Here is a 23,233-nt window from a genome sequence, read left to right as displayed (position 1 = left end):
AGCGGATTTCCTCTATCGAAAGATCCGCCTGCAGTCTAGACACGATCTTTCGAAAGAGGCTCTTTCGAAAGATGCTTTCGAAAGAGCGTCTTTCGAAAGAAGCCTGCAGTCTAGACATAGCCTTGGATTCCAAACTTGACATTCCAGAGCCAGGTGTTAAGGTGCTCCATTTCTTTAAACTTTGTGTGTAAAAACTTAGCTTATGTCTACACTAGAGAGGTTTGGCGACAAAAGTGTTATCGACACGCAAAAGTCACCAAAACCAAAAACGGGTTAAACCTGTTTTTCTGCCACCCATTGTTGACGTTTCATGCAGCGGTGAAAGTAACTTACAATATCTTACAGGTACTATTCTATTGCAACCCTGCCAGCTCTTTAAATGACTCCCTGCTAGATTTTGCTGCAGCTTAGCCAGCTCTTGCTGGAGCTGCACACCAGGGTGCACTGGCTTATTTTCACCTCTGATTTCCTGGCAACATTGTTAGCACCCTGTTGAGAGAAAGAGCAAAGCAATGTGGGTAAGTAACCACTGTGTCTGGTGTCATCTTCAGTCGCTGCACATTTCCAAAGTACTTAACGTAGTGCTATGAATTTTGGGAACATGAAAAACATCCCTTCACACATCCCTCCCTCTGTGCCTTCCAGCCTTCCCCAGGCTTCTGGCTTACTTTTGCACCACTTGAATGACAGACCTTGCTGTGAACTCCACAGTCCTCTCCCATGTTGCGTTCAATGTGCGTAAGACATTGTACATTGTGGCAGAGCTACTTATGCAATTAATAGCAGATGAGGAAGACTTGGATGTGGACTACAATGTGAGTAACAGGGACAGCACCATACTGGCATTCCATTGGGTGGTCACAGATCAGCTGTGCACAGTACAGAGTTGCTCCAAGTGGTGGGATTGCATTGTCAAGAGGGTGTGGGATGAAGATCAGTGGCTACAGAACTCTCCTGGACTTTCCATAAAGCATCCTTCCTGGAGCTGTGTGCTGAGCTGCCCCTTAAACTGCAGCACACTGTCACCAAATAAGAGCTGCTCTCTCAGTAGAGAAGCATGTTGCTATTGCTTTGTGGAACATGGAGATTCCTGATTGCTCCTGTTCAGTTGCAAATCAGTTTGGAGTGGCAAAGTCTACCATTGGGACAGCAAGTGTGCAGGGTAATAAATCACATTTTGCTGCATAGGACTGTGCCTCTGGGGAAATATGGATGACATAGTGGCTGGTTTTGTTGCATGGGCTTTCCAAACTATAGAAGGAAAATCAATGGCACACGTTTGCATTGTAGCACCATATTTCTATTGCCTCAGTACATCAGTCATGAGGGGCACTTATAGATCAACACGGGCATTTCGCAGACATAAATGTGGAGTGGTCTGGAAAGGGGTGCACATCTTCACAAAGCATCCTGTATAGAAAGCTGCATTCCGGGCCTTTATTTCCTGACGAGGGAATTGTAGTGGGGCATGTGGAAGTGCCTATAATGATCCTAAGTGATATGGCTTACCCCTTACAGCCCTGGCTCATGAAGCCCTCTCCAGGATACCTGGAGAACTGCATGGTTGTTGAATGTGCCTTTAGCAGACTGAAAGCAAGATGGAGGTGTCTCTAGGGCACGCTGGCCCTTTTGGAAGATCATATCCCCAGGGTGGTGGCTGCATGTTATTGCTTACATAATTTGTGAGCGTAAGGGTGAAGCATTTGGCCATGGTTGGAACAGTGAGACACAGTGCCCGGATGAACAGTTTGAACAGCACTCAGTGGTTTGCGTTCTCACTTCCATCTCTGTAGCTCTTCTTTGCTCCCTTTTCTCTGTTTGAAGTGTTCAGTGATGCAACACACACTTGACCAGATCCTCCCTCATCTTCCATGTTTTTCTCCTTAATTGGTGGAGTCTGTCTGCTGGTGAACATGCCTGACTTCTCAAGGTCTGGGGAAATAACCATTAACAATGAAGTCACTTTGTATTATTCATGATGAAGATTGTAACATTTCAATAACATGCATGTTTCTGCACACAGATTGACACTTTTCTTGTTACCCTACAGGCAAACACAAATCTCTCCAGGCCCTCTGATCATGGTGAGTTTTAAAGGTAGCAGTAAAGGGGAGGAAGGAATGTTGGGCATGGATCCGCAAGATAGGACTGTCTGCGCTTGTGCAGCAGCTGCACATGGAAACAATTTGTGATAATCCTACACTTGTCCACAGGCTGAGATTACTCTAGCTGACATATCCTGGCTGAAGTTTAACAGGCAAACCCAGGTTTAGCTTTTGCATGCGAACAGAGGACGCCCTACTCCTTATGTGGCCAAACTGTGCCACCTTGGTTCCAGCAGCACAATATAAGAAATGGCTTGGGAGAGTGTCGCACCATGGTGGTGGGGAAATGGCAGCCCTGCCATGGAATCTCTGTGAGAAAGTCGATAAGTCCATCAGGCAAAGCTTCGACACCATCTCCCAGCAAGATTCTATTGATAGCTGTGTGTGTATATCCATGCTTTGTTTGGACACAATGCAGACCCAGGCAGGGCATAGCCAGTCACAGAAATACAGCCTCCATTCACCCCACAATGCCAGCCCTCCTCCCACGACTGCAAAACAACTTCCTACACCGCTGCCTGCCCTGCTACAATATACAGCCACTTATCGCCCCACATGGCCTTCATCCTCTTTTTCCCTGGCTGCACTAGAAAGAGTTACTGCCATGAAGGTCTTTTAAAGGTCAGAATAAAAAGGATAAAATTATACAGAAACATAGAATAGGATGGACACTAAAATAAGTGGTGAGAGAAAAATGCAGAAAGATGAGCGATGTGGAAAAGTTCAAATGAAAGATAGCAAGAAAATGCAGAAACAAGAAGGGGGGATTTTTTTCCCCCATCAAAACCTTCATCTCAAGCCAAACAGCTATTTTGAATGAAAAGCATATTTTTCTTATCCAAATAATATATTGCTATTAAGTTGTTAATCAAGTTCACTCTGAATAATTTTTTTTTTTTTTGAAACTCTGCTATGGTCCCTAAAGTTGTCTGCAGCATTCTATTCCAGGATGCCTTGGAATGCTGGCTAGAGTCTGGTGAGAGCAATGAGACAGGAATTGCTCCCAAAAGTATCACAATACTTTCTCTCTTGAGAAGCTGTCCAGGAACATGCTGTATTATAAGCACAGAGCTAGAAGTCCTGTGAAATCCAACTTAACTCTTATGGTTTTTCTTAACTAACAAAAAAAAGTCCACATCAGATTTCCAAGATTGAAGGCAACTGCATGAGTTGAACATGACACATAACACAAAGATACGTTTAACTAGAGTCCTCATTGGCCAACATCATAATATTGTTCCCTGTGTATTGTTCACTAATTTAGGTCATATTCTTCCAAGAATATGTTTGAAAATATACAGTTTTGTGGGAAAGTCTATGACACTATAACACTACAAGAAAGAGAAACAAGATGAATGTATGTGTTTGTACTTTAAGGAAACAAATGTTAGGAAGATTGCAACATCATTACTTCATTTCTAAATATAGGCTATAAAGAGTTCACAAAGGAGTGAAGAAAGCTGTGGTGTTAAATTTTTGAAAAGGCAAGCAAAAGCAAAGGCACTGTAAAGATTTTCATCGTTACACATTCTGGGTGACACGGAGAGCTGACTACCCTCAGCCCCACCTCTTCTCATTCAAGGCCCTATCCCTTCTGGAAGGGCGGAGCCTGGGCACCCCTTTGCCCAGGGATCTGAAAAGTTTGTTGGCCCCCCTCCTTTCCAGGAATGATGGCTAAACCAAATTAGATTGAGATAAGAATCCAAAGTTTATCTAGTTAGCTGGACCTCATACAGCTATAAAACTGAGCTGGAACACCTGAAAACAAATTCTCCCTTGATATTAATTAAAATTCCTGTTTTCTAAGGAAAACACAAGGAAAACAGCTTTTCGTGCAGGATTTTGGCATTTATGTTTCCAATCTCAATGGAAACCAGGAAATATGGAAGAGGATGAAATTTCAAACGTTCGGTTCAGCACCTGCCATTCTTTTCTCTCCGTGCAATGGTAGGATTAACCTGTGACTTGTCAACCCATCAAAAAGCTAAGAATTATTTCAGATAAAAAGCATTAGACACACAAATTTCATTAAACACCATGTAAGTAAGCTGTCTGTATACCAGGTATTCCCTACATATTACATATTCCCTACATAATACATCCTGGCAGGTTTCAAAATTCTTCATGTCTCATGTCAGCTCTTGGATTGGATGAGAGTGACAATCCAATCCAAAAGTTAGGCTGGACACGTCATACAATTTTCTAGTCACTTAACTGAAAGACTTCTCAAACCAGATAAAGGGTGTCTATGCACGTTATCCCAGAAGGGCAACAGGGTCCTTTCCTGATTTGTTTATCTGACTACAGATTTGCATTAATTGTCTCCCAGTGATTTTGCATTAATTGCCTCCCTTCAACTTCCTCCTGGCAGTCCATGCTGGTGCATATAAAAGACTTAAGGTTGATACAACCGTCTGAATATTCTATAGCGCAGGTCACAGGTTGACAGTTCATGATATCACATATCTACTTACACAAATTCTCCCAGGCCCCATATTGCTTGTCCTACTTCAGTAAAGAAATGACACCTTCCGATTAGAAAGGTAACAGTACAAGGAAAGAGGAGAAACTAAGTCATGCCCATTCTTTTCATAAAAATAAAGCAGACATTTCACAATAGAACTTTGTTAAATTCCATGATTTTTAAGCTTTGTCTTAACATTGAGAAAAAAAACGATATTTTCTACTAAATCCATGCTTACCTTCAAAGAAGTGATATCCATTTTTGCTCTTCAGCACAAAATGCTCTTTATTGAACCAACACACCGTGAGATCCAAATAAGCTCAAAGTTCAGAGTCCAGCTTTTGGTTCAGTTTAGTGTACAGATTGAGCTTGCCACTCATGGCTGCCTCTTAGCTTTCCCAGAAGTGAAGAATGGCTGGGCTTTGGGGGAGGCCCCTCTCCAAGTATCTTCCGTCAATATAGTACATCGCACTTTGAATCAAGAGAGATCCTGTGCCTACAGGGTAAATTTGGGGTGCATGTGTGAGATACCCAGATACTATTATGATAAGCATGTTATAAATGGGATAAAGCTAGAAGTTTAAAATATCATAGGATAAAAGGCAGGGAAACCAACAGGAAATGGGTGGGGAAAATCCTCCAATGGGTGGGAAAAATCCTATTTTCATGATTAACATTCATGACTCCACAGGGAGACAGTCATAACTTGGTATTAATGTATAGATTTTCCCCTGGGGCTCCTCATTAAGAGTTTCCGAAATACTAATGAATTTAGCCCCATGATATCCCTGTGAGGTAGGGGAGTATCATACCCAAATTTTAAAATAAACATGTTTATTATAGTAGTGCCTTTGGATTTGCTAAGCACCTTACAAATAGGGTAGTAGATGGGCCCTGCCCCAAAGAGCTTCCAATTTAGACAAGATAAACATAGGGAGGAGATGGTGTATCGCACACAAGCAGAGTGAACAATGTGAATGGGATGTTAGTTGAATTTTCAGCAGGAGGTTCCTTAGGATAAACTAAAAGGAAAGAAAAGTGGAAGGGAAGGATGTTAAGAGGGCCAGGGGAGGAAAGGAGCAGGCTTGCAAGGAGTCTAAAACAAAGACACTTTGAGGAATTGGCACAAATATCAGGACAAGGCCTAGAAGCCTAGAGCACCCTGGTTTGGCTGCTTCTGCTACCAGCTGGAGTCTCTAGCTGGGACCTCTCTGAAGATTTTTCCCAAGGCCACCTGGTAGGCAGGAAGGGAGGAAACACTTAGGGCCACTCTTCCCCTCCTTCCAAACACACACATACTTGCATGGACCCTCTCCTATATGGGCACCATCTGAGTTCCACAGTATCCATCCATATCCCCTCCAATTTCTGCTTTAGCGATGTCTGTCCCTCCGGGAGAAACTGAGGCAGGCTGGAGAATGAGAATGAACCCAGCTCTCCTATTATCTAACCCCTTGATTTAGCCACAAGACATCCTTATAAGAATATTTGTCACTCTTATTATCCATCAAACAAAGACTATTTATCTAATATGAACTTTATAATTTATAAATACTAGAAAACTTACCCAGCATTGCTTGGGCCCTTCGGGGCAGAGGGCCAGAGCGGGGAGGAGGATGCAGGAGTCAGGGCAGAGGTTAGGGAGCCCCGGGCAGATAATGGGGATGCAGGAGTCAGGGCAGGCGGGTGGAAGGCGCTCAAGGCAGGGGATAGTTTTGTGGGGCTCAGAGCAAGGGGTGGAGTTGCACGAGTCATGGCAGAAAGGCTCAGGGTGGGAGGGTCCAGTATTCATGGCAGGAAGTCTCAGGGCAGGGGGTGGGAGGTCTGGGGGAGACTCAGAGCCACCCATAGTGGTGAGGATGGTTCTGCAGCTGCAAGCCTCTTGGCTTCTCCTGGGTGGGGGCAGAGTGCCAGCTCCTGCGGGGAGAGCAGGGCTGTTGTGTCCAGCCCCTGGCCACTAGTGGTGCTTCTCACAAGGAGGGGGGCAGTGATGTGCAGCCTGACTCCATCAGTGCTTCTCCTGGTGGTAGAACTGCTGGCTGACAGAGTTCTTCCCCTCATCCAGTGCTAGGGCTGGGGCATGGGCATGGGTTTTTTTTTGGGGGGGGGGGGTACATACATGTGCTGGTGACCAGCAACATGGAAAGCCCTGGCCCCAGCTGACCACTTTCTCTTGTAACCTAGTGTGGTTACTGAGTACTGCAAGTGGCACCTAGACTACTGCAACAGTTAAGATCAAGAGACCTCTACAGCATGGGCTGGGAGCCAGCTGGCTTTTAGCTCAGAGGGTAGAGGCTCCTAGAGTCAGCTCCTGAGGTCCCAGGTTCAAATCTGCCTTGGTGGTGGTTACACATTCACCCCTTGTGGTGACTCTGCAGTATAGCTATTCCCCATGCTCACTGCCCCCAGTGGTCCCTCTGCAGTGTAACTGTCCTTCTTGACTGCCTCCTCCCTTTTCATGTTATGGAAAACAATTCCACATCCCATTTTCCTGAAACAATCAAACCCTGACCTTGCTTTAAGGTGGTTTAAGTTTGGAAGCTGTATACCAAATTTGGTAGTCCTAGCTCTTACCTTTTAGGAGTTCTTTAGCAAACAGACGCACAGATGGATAGACAGAATCACTGACAGATAGATGCACAAAATCTCTAAAACATACGGAAAGATAGTGTTAGGAATTCTATAGAAGAAAAACATGCAAGAAAAGTCCAGACTCCTTGCCTTCAAGTTATACTGCATTGATTCCCTTTGTATGCATAGACACATGTATATGAATGAAGACTAAGCAGCCAATCTTTCAGATAGTTCTAAAACTACAAATCTTCTAGACCAACTCAGCAATTTATTATGTATGGCTGCTACACTTTATGATGGATGGACTCCCCCCACACATCAACAAAATACCAGTGATACTCCAGTGAAGTTGCAATCTTGTTCTTTGCTTTTCTGTTATCTATTAGGAGGAATGAATATTTCAGAAAAATCAGAACCAGCTGTTCCTGTGTTCAAGCCAGCCAAAATCAAAGGCACAAGACAGTATTTTGTCAGATTGATGCCTGCACTATGGTTTCACATCACGACACCAGAGCAAAAGAGCCTACAGGTGTCCATCTCCAAAGTACTGAAAGGAGGAGAGAGCAGGATCCTTCCTCGTGAAACAAGCCCTCTCCTGTCTCTCCCACTCCATTCCTGGAACATTAACTGACAAGCCTCTGGGGCAGCGTTAGTGACTTACATTGGAACATTGCAAAACTGAATGGAATTTTCATCACATCATTTCACAGGGCACTTTCTGGTTGTCTGGAATTTGTAGCTGTTACCCATGCCCCTAAGCATTTGCTCAGTCTTAGTAACTCTTGAAAAGTAACAGCTTTTTCTTGTATAGAATCACAGAATACTAAAACTGGAAGGAACCTTGAGAGGTCATCAAGTCCAGTCCCCTGCACTCATAGCAGGACCAACCACCATTTAGACCATCCCTGACAGGTGTTTGTCTAATCTGCTCTTAAAAATCTCCAATGATAAATTCCCCTAGGCAATTTATTCCAGTGCTTAGCTATCCTGACAGTTACGAAGCTTTTTCTGATGTCCAACCTAAACCTCCCCTGCTGCAATTTAAAAACATTTCTTCTTGTCCTATCATCAGGAGTTAAGAAGCATAATTTTTCTGCCTCTACCTTGTAGCAACCTTTTATCATATCCCCTCTTATTCTTCTCTTTTCCAGACAAAACAAACCCAGTTTTTTCAATTTTCCTTCATAGGTCATGTTTTCTAGACCTTGAGTCATTTTTGTTTCTCTTTTCCATATCTTCTCCAATTTGTCCACATCTTTCCTGAAATGTGGTGCCCAGAACTAAACACAATATTCCAGTTGAGGCATAATCAGTGCAGAGTAGAATGGAAGAATGATTTCTTGCTCACAACACTCCTGTTAATGCATTCCAGAATGATGTTTGATTTTTTGCAACAACGTCAACTATGACACTTAGATCCCTTTCTGCAGCACTCCTTCCTACTCAGTCACTTTAGATTTTTTATGTGTGCAACTCAGATCCCTGACAGGAGGTGGGTCAAATTGAGCAACTGCTCCGGGGCCTGGTGATCTGGAAGGGCCCAGGGCTCCCAGCCTCTGCTGTTGCTATGGTAGCAGAGGTGGTGTCTGGAGTCCTGGGTCCTTTAAATCACCATCAGAGCGCCACGCAACACATTCCAGGCAGTGCTCGGGGTGGTACACCGTGGACCAGGCAGAGCTAAGGGCTGGTTGCCCCTCCCCCACCTCTTCCAGGAACACAGAGTCGCCCCCTCCCAGCATGCCCAGAGGTCCAGGAATGCTGTCAGCTCCCCTGGTGCAACTGATTGTTTCCTCCTAAATGGAGTATTTTGCATTTGCCCTTATTGAATTTCATCCTATTTGCCTCAGATCCTTTCTCCAGTTTGTCCAGATCATGCTGAATTATAATTCTATCCACCAAAGCACCTGCAACCCCTCCCATCTTGGCATCATCTGCAAACTTTATAAGTGTACTCTCTATGCCATCATCTAAATCATTGGAGAAGATACTGAACAGAACTGGTCCCAAAACGGATCCCTGTGGAAACCCACTTATTAGGCCCTACAAGCATGACTGTCAACCACTGATAACTACTCTCTGGGAAAAATTAGCCAAACAGTTATCCACCCATCTTATAGTAGCCCCATCTAAGTTTTAACTTCCTAGTTTGTGAAATGAGGCTTACAGGATCTGCCGACAAAAGGTTCTGGGGTCGGCAGATCCCCCTCTAGTCTGCCGCGCTATGCCGACAAACAGCTGATCGGCACAGTGCGGCAGCCATTTTGATATAAATGAAGTGTCGATTATTTAAATCACTGCTTCATTTCCCTTTGTCGAGTAAACTAATCTATATGGCTCCATTGACGGAGCCATATAGTCTAGACGTACCCAAGGTGTACTACATCTACCACTTCTCCCTTATCCACAAGGCTTGTTACCCTGTCAAAGAAAGCTATCAAATGGTGACATGATTTGTTCTTTGCTGACTGTTACTTAAATCATAGAATCATAGAATACTAGGACTGGAAGAGACCTCGAGAGGTCATCGAGTCCAGTGCCCTGCCCTCATGGCAGGACCAAATACTGTCTAGACCATCCCTGATAGACCTTTATCTAACCTACTCTTAAATATCCCCAGAGATGGAGATTCTACAACCTCCCTGGGAAATTTATTCCAGTGTTTGACTACCCTGACAATTAGGAACTTTTTCCTAATGTCCAACCTAAACCTCCCTTGCTGCAGTTTAAGCCCATTGCTTCTTGTTCTATACTCAGAGGCCAAGATAAACAAGTTTTCTCCTTCCTCCTTATGACATCCTTTTAGATACCTGAAAACTGCTATCATGTCCCCCCTCAATCTTCTCTTTTCTAAACTAAACAAACCCAATTCTTTCAGCCTTCCTTCATAGGTCATGTTCTCTAGACATTTAATCATTCTTGTTGCTCTTCTCTGGACCCTCTCCAATTTCTCCACATCCTTCTTAAAATGCGGTGCCCAGAACTGAACATAATACTCGAACTGAGGCCTAATTAGCGCAGAGTAGAGTGGAAGAATGACTTCTCATGTCTTGTTCACAACACACCTGTTAATGCATCCCAGAATCCTGTTTGCTTTTTTTTTTTGCAACAGCATCACACTGCTGACTCATTCAGCTTGTTATCGCTTTCTGCTGTACTCCTTCCTAGACAGTCACCTCCCATTCTGTATGTTTGGAACTGATTGTTCCTTCCTAAGTGGGGCACTTTGCATATGTCCTTATTAAACTTCATCCTGTTTACCTCAGACCATTTCTCCAATTTGTCCAGATCATTTTGAATTATGACCCTGTCCTGCAGAGCAGTCGCAACCCCTCCCAGCTTGGTATCATCTGCAAACTTAATAAGCATACTTTCTATGCCAATATCTAAATCGTTGATGAAGATATTGAAGAGAGACGGTCCCAAAACAGACCTCTGCGGAACCCCACTTGTTATATCTTTCCAGCAGGATTGCGAACCATTAATAACTACTCTCTGAGTACAGTTATCCAGCCAGTTATGCACCCACCTTATAGTAGCCCCATTTAACTTGTATTTGCCTAGTTTATTGATTAGAATATCATGCAAGACTGTATCAAACACCTTACTAAAGTCTAGGTATACCACATCCACCGCTTCTCCCTTATCCACAAGGCACATTATCCTATCAAAGAAAGCTATCAGACTGGTTTGACATGATTGGTTCTTTACAAATCCATGCTGGCTGTTCCCTATCAGCTTGCCACCTTCCAAGTGTTTACAGATGATTTCCTTAATTATTTGCTCCATTATCTTCCCTGGCACAGAAGTTAAACTGACTGGTCTGTAGTTTCCTAGGTTGTTCTTATTTCCCTTTTATTCCCTTTTCCAGTCTTCTCTCCTGTCTCCCATGATTTTCCAAAGATGATAGCTAGAAGCTCAGATACCTCTTCTATCAGCTCCGTGAGTATTCTAGGATGCGTTTCATCAGGCCCTAGTGACTTGCAGGCATCTAACTTTTCTAGGTGATTTTTAACTTGTTTTTTTTTATCTTCTAAACCTACCCCCTTCCCACTAGCATTCACTATGTTAGGCATTCCTTCATACTTCTTGGTGAAGACCGAAACAAAGAAGTTATTAAGCATCTCTGCCATTTCAAAGTTTCTTGTTACTGTTTCTCCCTCCTCACTGACCAGTGGGCCTACCCTGTCCTTGGTCTTCCTTTTGCTTCTAATGTATTTATAAAAAGTCTTCGGCTACATCTAGATTGCATCCCTTTTTCATAAAAGGGATGCAAATTAGACGTATTGCAATTGCTAATAAAGCGGGGATTTAAATCTCCCCCGCTTCATTAGCATAAAAATGGCTGCCACTTTTTTTCGGCTCGGAGCTTTGCCAGAAAAAAGCGCCAGTCTAGACGAGGATCTTTCGGAAAATAAAGCCTTTTCCGAAAGATCCCTTATTTTAAGAGGGATAAGGGATTTTTCGGAAAAGGCTTTATTTTCCGAAAGATCCACTTCTAGACTGGCGCTTTTTTCCGGCAAAGCTCCGAGCCAAAAAAAAGCGCAGCCATTTTTATGCTAATGAAGCGGGGGAGATTTAAATCCCCACTTCATTAGCAATTGCGATACGTCTAATTTGCATCCCTTTTACGAAAAAGGGATGCAATCTAGACGTAGCATTCTTGCTTCCCTTTATTCCCGTAGCTAGTTTGAGCTCATTTTGTGCCTTTCTAATCTTGCCCCTGCATTCCTGTGTTGTTTGCCTATATTCATCCTTTGTAACTTGTCCTACTTTCCATTTTTTATGAGACTCCTTTTTTATTTTTAGATCATGCAAGATCTCGTGGTTAAGCCAAGGCGGTCTTTTGCCATATTTTCTATCTTTCTGACACAGCAGAATAGCTTGCTTTTGGGCCCTTAATAATGTCCCTTTGAAAAACTGCCAACTCTCCTCAGCTATTTTTCCCCCCTCAGTCTTGCTTCCCATTGGACCTTACCTATGAGTTCTCTGAGCTTACCAAAATCCGCCTTCCCGAAATCCATTGTCTCTATTTTGCTGTTCTCCCTTCTACCCTTCCTTAGAATTGTGAACTTTATGATTTCATGATCACTTTCACCCACGCTGTCTTCCACTTTCAAATTCTCAACCAGTTCCTCCCTATTTGTTAGGAACAAATCTGTAACAGCTTCCCCCCGATAGCTTTTTCAACCTTCTGAAATAAAAAGGTGTCTCCTATGCAGTCCAAGAACTTATTGGATAGTCTGTGCCCCGCTGTGTTATTTTCCCCAACATATATCTGGATAGCTGAAGTTCTCCATCACCACCAAATCTTGGGCTTTGGATGGTATTGTTAGTTGTTTAAAAAAAGCCTCATCCACTTCTTCCACTTGGGTAGGTGGCCTGTAGTAGACTCCTAGCATGACATCACACTTGTTTTTAATCCCTTTTAGCCTAACCCAGAGACTCTAGACACTTCCGTCTCCTATGTCCATTTCCACCTCATTCCAAGTGTGTTCATTTTTAATATATAAGGCAACACCACCTCCCTTTTTTCCTCTGTCTATCCTTCCTGAGCAAGCTGTACCCTTCTATACAAACATTCCAATCATGTGTATTATCCCACCAAGTTTCTGTGATGCCAACAATGTCATAATTGTACTTATTTATTAGCACTTCCAGTTCTTCCTGCTTATTACCCATACTTCTCGCATTTGTATATCACCTTATTATCTTTTATATGTTTGCCAAAAAATTCCTTAAATATTTGCTCCATTATTTTTCCTGGTACAGAAGTTAAGCTGTCTTATCTGTAATTCCCTGGGTTGTCCTTATTTCCCTTTTTATAGATGGGCACTATATTTGCCCTTTTCTAGTCTTTTGGAAGCTCTCCAATATGCAATAGTAGACAGAGAGTACACAGCCTGAGAAATGTGCTGTGCACTGAATCTGTCTGCAGGGGTTAGGGAGCAGGGTAGAAGGCTGAAGTAGCTTTCTACAGGCCCTGCCCTCCCCACAGGAGAGGACCAGAGCATCCTTGCCAGATTCTTTCAATCTATCCTGTCCTGTCTGCAACTCCTGTACATTAGGAAGGGATCCCAGTATGCAAGCCACATCATCGTCACTGCTCAGGAGATATCCATGATGATGGAGATTATGTGCCTTTGCATTTCATGTATGTGCTGATTCACATTGGCTATGTCTAGACTGCAAGCCTCTTTCGAAAGAGAGCGTCTAGACTGCACGTTGAACTTTCGAAAAAGCAGCTTGCTTTTTCGAAAGAAAGCATCCAGTGAGTCTGGATGCTCTCTTTCGAAGAAGCCCTATTTACATTGAAGAACGCCTTCTTTCGAAAGATGAACTTTCAAAAGAAGGCATTCTTCCTCGTGAAATGAGGTTTACCGCCATCGAAAGAAAAGCCACATTCTTTCGATTTAATTTCGAAAGAACGCGGCTGCAGTCTAGACGCAGGTGAGGTTTTTTCGAAAAAACCCCTGAGTCTGGACACAGCCATTGTGTGCCTGTATTTAGAATGATGGCTTAAATCCAAGCCAGGCCTTATCCAGCCAATCATGCCAATGTGACTCAAGCTTGAACATGTTTATCTTCTGTGTTCAAATGGAACAAGCTATCTAAGCTTGCACATGTAATATAATATAGACAGAACTCCATCTGGTCAGTTGAGATCACAATGGGCCTACCAGTACCTACAAATGCTCATACCTAGTCACTTTGAATTCTTTTACAGGATATTATTTACCATTTCATAGCAAGTTAAATTGTGAAGAGATATGTAGTTTATGCTGCTCAGTCATCCATATTCCCCTCAAATACAAAACCATGAGAACACAGTAGAGTAGTTTCATTGAAGAACATGACAAGGAGACAAGCTGGGATAGAATAGGTTTCTATTTTCTTTTTCATTAAAAGGGGGCTCAATCCCCATATCCCAAGTTTGATTTGACTTTTGTCCTCCCCACCAAGGCCTTTTATGGCTCTACTCCTCACTACAGGCTCTCATTATATCATCCCTACCATACCATGGATACATCCATTTCATTGGACTACTTCTTCAACAAAGGTCTGTAGGGTTTTTTTTTCTTGCTGTCCTTTATGTATGGAGTACTCATAAGGCTACTACTGTCTCCTTCCAAACTCTTCTCAAGACCCACTCCTAGTGTAAAGCATGGAATGAATCAGCCAGCTCTTGATGGCTAGCTCAATGAGTAGCTTAGGACAATTAAGGGATCATGTCCACCTGTATAGCATCTAGTACAAAGGAGCTCCAATCTTCACTGGGACTCTTGGGCATTAACACAACACCAATATTAACCTAATTCTGTTTTTCGTTTTATCAGTGAAAAATACATGAGTATTCTACACCATCTCTATTTACTAACAGCCTAGTAAAACATGGAGTTGCAGGGAACCACAGCTTGAAATCATGGATAGTGACCACTCTCTTTTTCTACATTCATTTCTTTAGCATGGGTTTTTGCTGAGAAGAAAATGAAACTGCATTAAGAGCCCCTTTCAAAGCTCATTTGAGTCTTTTCTCCATGTCACTAAGGGAGCACTAACCCTATTAGTTGGATTTGCTAATGCCCATATTTCATGGGAACTATTAAAAAAAATAGTAGTTGCCATACAGAAGTATCTGAAATACTAGCCTAGTGGTTAAAACACTAGACTAGAACTCAAGAGACCTATGTTCTATGTCTAGCTTTCTTGGTGAACTTAGACAAATCCCTACGCCTACAGAGGGGGAATAAGATGCAAGTAATAACATCTCCTTTGTGAAGTACTCTGAGGGGGTATGTCTACACTACAAAGTTTAATAGGCGCTACACATACAAACCGCTAGTTCGAACTTAATTCGAACTTAATTCGAACTAGCGGAGCGCTTAATTCGAACTCGGTAAACCTCATTCTATGAGGACTAACACCTACTTCGAATTAAGTAGTTCGAATTAAGGGCTGTGTAGCCACTTAATTTGAACTAGTGGGAGGCTAGCCCTTCCCAGCTTTCCCTGGTGGCCACTCTGGGCACCACCAGAGAAACTCTTCTGTCCCCCTCCCGGCCCCGGAGCCCTTAAAGGGGCACGGTCTGGCTACGGTGCCGGTGTCAGGTGCCAGCCTGCCAGCACCCAGCCAGCAGACCCTGCACCTGGCATGGCACGAGCCAGCCACCCGCTGCCACCCAGCCCTCCACCTCTTCCCAGGACCAGGCTGGCAGCTCCCAGGAGCCTGCCCGGGGCCACAAGAGGCAGGCGCCCGCCTGGTCTAGTGCAGACATCGTGGACCTCATCCAGGTTTGGGGGGAAGCCTCCAATGTCCACGACCTCCGCACTAGGCACAGGAAAGTGGCCGTCTAGGGCAGGATAGCTGCCAGCCTGGCCACCCAGGAGCAGGTTGGCATGAAAATCAAGGTGGTCCAGTGAGACCCCCGACCGTGAGCTTAGAACATAAAAACATAAGAACGGCTGTACTGGGTCAGACCAAAGGTCCATCTAGCCCAGTAGCCTGTCTGCTGACAGCGGCCAACACCAGCTACCCCAGAGGGGATGGACCGAAGACAATGACCAAGGCTTTTGTCTCGTGCCATCCATCTCCAGCCTACCACAAACAGAGGCCAGGGACACCATTTCTACCCCCTGGCTAATAGCACTCCATGGACCCAAACTCCATGAATTTATCTAACTTCTCTTTAAACTCTGTTATAGTTCTAGCCTTCACAGCCTCCTGCGGCAAGGAGTTCCACAGGTTGACTATTTGCTTTGTGAAGAAGAACTTTCTGTTATTAGTTTGAAGCCTGCTACCCATTCATTTTGTTTGGTGTCCTCTAGTCCTTCTATTATGGGAACTAATGAAGAACTTTTCTTTATGCACCCTCTCCACACCACTCATGCTTTTATAGACCTCTATCATATCCCCCCTCAGTCTCCTCTTTTCTAAGCTGAAAAGTCCCAGTCTCTTTAGCCTCTCTTCATATGGGACCTGTTCCAAACCTCTGATCATTTTAGTTGCCCTCCCCTCTCCCACCCTCTCTCTTCCCCTCTCCCACCTCCTTTTCCCAGTCTCCCCGAGTTTTGTTCAATAAACACACGTGTCCTTTATTTTGTACATTAGGAAGGAGGGGCAAGAGAGGGGTAAGTGGAAGGAGGTGAGGGAGGAATGGGGTACAAGCCCCGGATGGGGAGGACTGGGGTGGCTCTGTGGGCTCCTCAGGGTGGAAGCTCTCCTGCAGTCCCCCGATTTACCCCTCCCCCCCACCCCCGATGGCAGCCTGAAGCAAGTTCAGCCGGGCTGATGGCCGAGTGCTGTGATGTGCCGAGTGTGGGCATTCAGGGCACTCCGAGACAGGACTGCTTTGTTGTCCCTCATCGAGTTAGACAAGCGAGCGGGGAACCCCTGAGAACTGTCTGTCTGGGGTAGGGGTCAGGTCCCTTTAAGCACAGCCCTCGGCTAGCCTGAGACAGCAGCTCCACGCTCTAAGTCCTAATCTGATGCCCTGCCGGCACTGCTTCCGGCCAGCCTTAACCTCGGTTCAGGGTCCACTCAATGTGGACATGCTAGTTCGAATTAGCAAAATGCTAATTCAAACTAGTTTTTAGGTCTAGATGCACTAGTTCGAATTAGCTGAGTTCGAATTAACTAATTCGAATTAAGTTAGTTTGAATTAGCGCTGTAGTGTAGACATACCCAGGGTGTGTCTCGCCTACAGGGGTTTTTTTGAAAAATGGCTGTTTTTCCGAAAAAACTTCACAGACGTCCACACTGCTATTCCGTTCTTTCAAACGAAAAATTGAAAGAATGCAGGGGTTTTCCCGACATTGCTAAACCACTTTCTATGAGGAAGAATGCCTTTTCCAAAAGAGTTCTTTTGGAAAAAAGCATGTGTGGACGCGGAAGACAGAGTTCTTTCGAAAGAAGAGCCTCCAAGAAAAAAGCACAGGTGCCCTGGTGACCACTCCATCTATAGTAATCACAGCTTAAATGCGAGATAGAAGCCATTCAGTGTGGATGCTATCTTTTGAAAATGCAGATTTCTTTTTCAATGCACTTTAGCAGTATGGACGCTGTCTTTCGGAAGAAGTTTTTTCAGAAGATCTCTTCTGAGAAAGCTTATTTTGAAAGAAGCCTGCAGTCTAGACGTACCCTGAGATTCATCGAGGAAAGCCCCTAAATAAGAGTTCAATATTATTATGTTTAGATAGAAGCTAATTGCATTAATAGCTGGTAACGTTTACTGCTTGAAAGATTTCCATGGTGCACAAATCACTCTCTGGGCATATTTACATCGTGAGCTAATGTGCTCTACAAGGTGTGATTTCTAAAGTGCACTAATGTGTTGTGCATTAATAGGTCTGTGTAGACCTATGTAGGCCCATTCAAACAGCATCTTAGTATATTTGACAAACTAGTCACTTTTACTGTTTCCACTTAGTAATTAGTTTTCCCTGTTGTTTGTACGAGTTTTTTTCACACAGCCATGGAGGAGAGAAAACATTTTTTAAATAAAAAATTGTGACTATGAAACAACAGCGAGTGGTGGGGGAGGGGAGCCCTTAGGTTTAATAGCTGAAATTATTTTAATTTAATTTTAAAATTAAATTGATTCCAAGTGAACAGTATCCTTTTTTAAATGGCTTCTACCACTGATGTGCAACCTGAATGGTTTGGAGATTCATTACATTTATATTGACACCTGGAAGTGTAGGAGTCTTCAGGTCTCACAGATACAGGATTCCTTATGGGATTTATGATACTCTCACTTGCAGTCCTCCCCAAAATTGTGTAGTGGCACGTAAGTGAGAGAAAAAAAAAAGCTAAGTAATTGTTGTCAGATTTCCAAAAAGAGTTCCATTGAACAGAGTGAAAATTCAAGTAGATTTTCATTTTGACAGAACATATTCGTCCTTCCCTAAAATAAATGTTCTGGTTCCTCAATTACCTTACATGATTATTAGTGACATCTGCAAGAAATCAAATGGACTGCCCCCCTATTATTGCAAATGAGACTCGAGCAGTACTGCCAGAGATAATAGCTTATTGCTTTATCTAACATGCCTAGCTTATTAAAGGAAAAACCAAATGGCTTGAGTACTATTGTGGTATACTAGAAACAGAAATATGACCAATAAAGAGATCCACCTAGTCAGTCTCCCAAACCCTGATTCTCCTCAGGTGAAGCCTGCGTATCAGCTGATCAATCCAATATATTGACACTCTGGCAGGAGCCTGTTCTGTGACCTTTCTTGCCTTAGCTTGAACTTTACTCTGTGAATAGAGCCATGCAGAGCAATGGTACTGATTAAATAGGAGAGTTTAGTAGGGAGCAGATTTATTTTAGCTTTGGATTTAATTTACCAGACAATATTATCGCTGGTGTAAATGTAATTATATCAGTGGAGTTACACCAATGAGTAATTTGGTTCATTAACATTAGCAGCTCCTACTACGCCATTGGCAGACTGTCCCCCATTCCAATGACAGTTGGCAAGAAGCGCCCCCTTTGGGTATATTCAACTTCCTGTTACCACTGTCACTGATGAAGATGCTAGGTTTGATTTTTTTTTTTCTTTTTCTTTTTTGTCCAGGTCCATCTCTCATTAATGAAACTGTTACAACAAATATTTGCCGAACATCTAGGAAAACCCCCCAAATACTGGCCAGTACCTACTTATAATTCAAGTGAACCAGCAATTTAATAAAAAACAACTCCTCCAGAATGTAGCCATAAGGAAAGAGTTTGCACAATCTGTTCATCTGCATAATTAGTAATTGAAGACCTGAGAACAGTTGGAACATTGCTGTGGGAGACCCAGGTCACATCACTGATAACATAAATAACAAAGATACAGCTTTCCAAAAACTGAAAACATCAGAATGTAACTAACAACAACCCTAATAGAAGCATACAAAACAAACAGAAAGAGAAGAAACTCTCAAAGCCTTGAAAGGCTATAAGACTACTGCAGAAAACAACTATTATGCCATAAATTCCATCTGAGCTGTAAGAGAATAAAAAAAATTGAAAGCAGGAAAAAATAAGAGTTGAATTTAGAAAACAGAGCAACTATACATAGAGATTATACCCAAAGGCACATGTGCTCATACACAACACATGAGCCAAACACGTATTTACAAGCATTCAAGTTAAGCAATAAAAAACAGTAATAAATCCCTTGATTTTTACGCATGTCTTAGCAGGAATAACAATATCATGAGCAAAAATTCTCTTAGTCACAATGCAATCCCCTCCCTTCAGCTTGGGTATTGTAGAAAAAATGTGCATGACAGAGCGCAAGAGCATGCAGTGCTATGGTAAATGGTGCCTAAGAAGCAGATTGTGCATTACTCCATCTAATAAAATGGGGATGATTGTGCTTGTGGATTTGCTTCTCTCTAGCACTCACAAGGTACTTTCACTGAACCAGATTCTTCTCATGTGTCTTGTCTACTGCTCCCTGCTACCACCTCTCTCAATCATAGAGAACAATTACCCTCCTGATTGTCACACAGGCTTATAATTTAGGTATCACCTTTGATTAGATTTCAGGCCCCACATCCAGGTTGTGTAAATCTTGTAGATTTTTTCTAGATAAAAACCATCTCGGAATTACAGCCTTTCCTATCCATCCAGACAGCTAAAACTCTAATCTGGGCTCTCATCATCTCAGTCCCTGAAACACCGTTCCGTCTGACCTTGACACATACAATTTTGTCCTAATCATAACCACTGAGGATACTGCCGCAAACATTTTTTCTAGCCTTTGGCTTACACTCTGGCCCTCCTCTCTGCATTCTTCTCCTGGCTCCCCATTCTCTATCCCATGAAATTTAACCTATCCATCTTCATTTTCAAGGACATTCTGGGTTGGTTTATGCCTACTGCAACTAGCAACTCCTAATAACTACTGAAGGATCTTCTCCCACCTCTGATCAGCCAATAATGATGACCTCCATTTTACATTTTCAAAGAAGCACCTTTGTGCTTCCTCCTATGCTGCTCCTCTTGCTTGTGAGAAGCTCCCCAAAAGCTTTGGGGATATTAATTCATCGTTCTTCTTTAAAATCATCCTTTGCGGTGAAGCCTTACAAAAGAAACTTGACAACAGGCAGCTGGTGTACTGAGACCACTGCCCATCATGCTGACCAGCATTATCTTAATGTCTTCTTGTACATCTTTGTCTGTCTGAACCCATCTGTTGTTTCTTGTCTTATACTGATATCAGAAGCTGTATGGGGCAGGAAGGGACATCTTTTTGTTCTGTTTTTGTACAGTACCTAAGCACAATTGGAGTCCTGCTCCTAGATTCCTAAGCACAATGTTATACAAGGAACTAATGATAGTAATATCCAAACATCAAACTTGGCCCCCCAGCCCATCACCTCCTCAGAGATTTCATACTTAATTATTAAATAATTTTATTAAATGGAACTATGTGGTTCATCTGTATTAACTTGTCTATCAAATCCTGATTTTGTTCCAGTGGCATCATACAAAATCATCTCGGTGAAAATCTATCAATTTACACCAGCACAATACTGGTGTGAGATCAGTATTAAGCTGAGTGGACTGGTACACAAAGATTAGTTATCTCAAGTAAATTTTCTTTTGGGGATCCAACATTGGACATTTTCTGTATGATAATCAGAAATGCTCAGGACTCTCAGTGTTAACAGAATAGAAAACAGGGCTTCCTTGGCATCTCTAAAAATCAGGACCAACTTGTCTCAGCTTGGGCATCCAAAAATTGAGGCATAGTCACACTGGTGACTTTTGGCCTGTGATATATAGCACAACACATAATTTCTGTTGCCCCCCCCAATGACATTAATGTTACATTTGATCCATAGTACTGTGTAAAGGGAAACAGAGGAACTCAGAAATAAAATATTCAACAAAAGGAGAAAATAAAAACCATGCCAACTTAGCAGTGGATCCAAATGCAAGCAAAATGAGTGAGATCACAAAATGCTACAATGTTTTCTTTAAAATAATACTAGATAAATATTTGTAAGCAAACACAAAATGAGGCATTATAAACTCCCTCCCCTCAAAAAGCTGCTTCTTCAGTTTCAGCTTTGGGAGAAAAGTCAAGTGTGTTATCTTCTGTGGTATATTAATGGAGAAAAATAGAGTCATAAGTCTGGGAAGTCATTTGAAAGAAAAGTACCACCTATTCTGACATAAATAATCATAATAATTAGCACTTAATTGCAATTTTAATCTCCCAAGTATTTTATAAACATTAAGCAACAGATCAAGAAACCAATTCCCTTAGGTAAACTGGGAATATGACAGGAAAGCTGTTAAACTTGCAAAGAAAAGTGAGCACTAAAATTAGTTCCATGTAAGTGAATATCTAAAATATGAATGTGGCCATCAGTCATGAAGGAAATTCATGGGAATGCATTTCAAGAAAATTTCATCTTTACAGCCTTAATAAAAGAGCTAGTGTGTCAAGTACTTTGAATAGTATGGGCCAGATCCACAAAAGAGGTATACTGGCATAGCTTTATTGGTTTCCAAACTATTTGAAATCTACTGCTATGACATGGACCAAAACAAAGGCCTGGATCTCAGCATCACAGAACTTTGGATACAAAATCCAGATTGAAATTTGTAGTTTGGGCCCCTCCCTGATTACTATCACACCATATAAATTACCAATGGCTCTTTGGACCAATAATAAAATAATGACTACTATATTTTGACTAGGACTCTGAGCTGTTCTGAGCAAGGCCTATCATACACACATTATTCACTACATACGAAGACTGACAGTTATTTAAACAAATGTATTATTTGATAATATATTTTAACTTAATGCCCTTGGACCAAATAGTTGAAAATGGTCATTTAAGACAGCAATGCCCAGCCTTTTCAGCTTGAGGAACAAACATTATTTTGGAAATCTCAAGAAACGACAACCAATCCAGTAAGGCACATTTTCTGGCCTGCTCCATTCCCTTAGTGCCACTAAGGCATTGCAAAGGGAGCAGAAACCCCGGTAACACCCCGCTGCCCAGGCTTTCTTCCATATTTTGCAAGGCAGCAGCCAGCTGCTGTAACTGCTGCTCTTCTCGGAGCACTCTCACTCACCTCAGAGCTGCTCCTGAGCATGCAGGGAAGGAGTAGGTGATGGTAGAGGAGGCTGTCCCTCCCCCCCATACCTCCTCCCAGTGGGGATGTGGCTGATTGAAACACAGGTTTACAATTGCAAGGCCTGGTTGAAGTAGCTTATATTTCTGAACAGGAAAATGCATTCTAAGTTTTAAACAACTGACTTACAAATGAACTTTTGGAATAAAATCTTTTTGTAAGTGGAGGATTTCCTGTACTTGCAAACAACTTGACTCAATTAATTGGCACAAACTAAACTCAGCAGTTTTATTCACAAAACATTCATGAATCTGGTTTGAGGGTTTGTTTGTCTATTTCTTACAGTTTTGACAGGTCCAGTCATTTATAATCTGAAGCCATTGGTTTGTATTAACAGATATTATAGATATTGAGCCTATCTATTTTACAGGGGCGGCCCGAGGCAGGCTGCAGCAGCTGGCACCCCAGGAAGAACGCGTGATCAGCGCACACGTCTGCACGGCCGTCAATGATGTGACGTCAACATCGGGTGCCCCGGGTACCCTGTTGAAGGCGGTGCCGTAGGCGATGGCTGAGTCGGCCTATAGTCACGGGCCGCCCAAGACATGTGCATACTGTATATACTGTGACCATGTATGACCATGCTGCAATTTTTTCTTAATTTAGGGCATATCCATTGATATGGCAGAGATTATGCTGAATAGAAAGCATGTAAGAAGAGGAAACTGCTGAACCTTAGGGTACGTCTAGACTACATGCCTCTGTCGCCAGAGGCATGTAGATTAGGCTACCCGACAGAGTAAAATGAAGCGGCGATTTAAATAATCGCCGCTTCATTTAAATTTACATGGCTGCCGCTTTGAGCCGACAAACAGCTGATCAGCTGTTTGTCGGCTCAGCGCGATAGTCTGGACGCTCCCCTGCCGACATCAAAGGGAGCTGTCGACAACCCAGGTATGCCTCATCCCAGGAGGCATACCTGGGTTGTCGACAGCTCCCTTT

General features: G+C 42.9%; 2 long non-coding RNA genes across 2 annotated transcripts; one reads left to right on the top strand and one right to left on the bottom strand.

Annotated features, from left to right (window-relative positions):
• Positions 1 to 15: 15 nt before the first annotated feature.
• On the bottom strand, positions 16 to 7,220 carry LOC142829817 (uncharacterized). The gene is made up of 3 exons (XR_012904631.2): positions 7,144 to 7,220; positions 4,808 to 5,065; positions 16 to 1,932 (listed from the first exon to the last, which is right to left on the bottom strand). It is a non-coding gene; the product is annotated as an uncharacterized LOC142829817 (long non-coding RNA).
• On the top strand, positions 1,949 to 23,203 carry LOC149524130 (uncharacterized). Its single transcript, XR_016349849.1, has 2 exons — positions 1,949 to 2,084; positions 22,662 to 23,203. It is a non-coding gene; the product is annotated as an uncharacterized LOC149524130 (long non-coding RNA).
• The last annotated feature ends 30 nt before the right edge of the window (positions 23,204 to 23,233 follow it).

The sequence above is a fragment of the Pelodiscus sinensis genome, chromosome 6 (assembly GCF_052426305.1).
Source record: "Pelodiscus sinensis isolate ZL-2025 chromosome 6, ASM5242630v1, whole genome shotgun sequence".
Lineage (NCBI taxonomy): Eukaryota > Metazoa > Chordata > Testudines > Trionychidae > Pelodiscus > Pelodiscus sinensis.
Note: the sequence above shows the minus strand (reverse complement) of the source record. Positions and strands in the feature narration are given on the sequence as shown.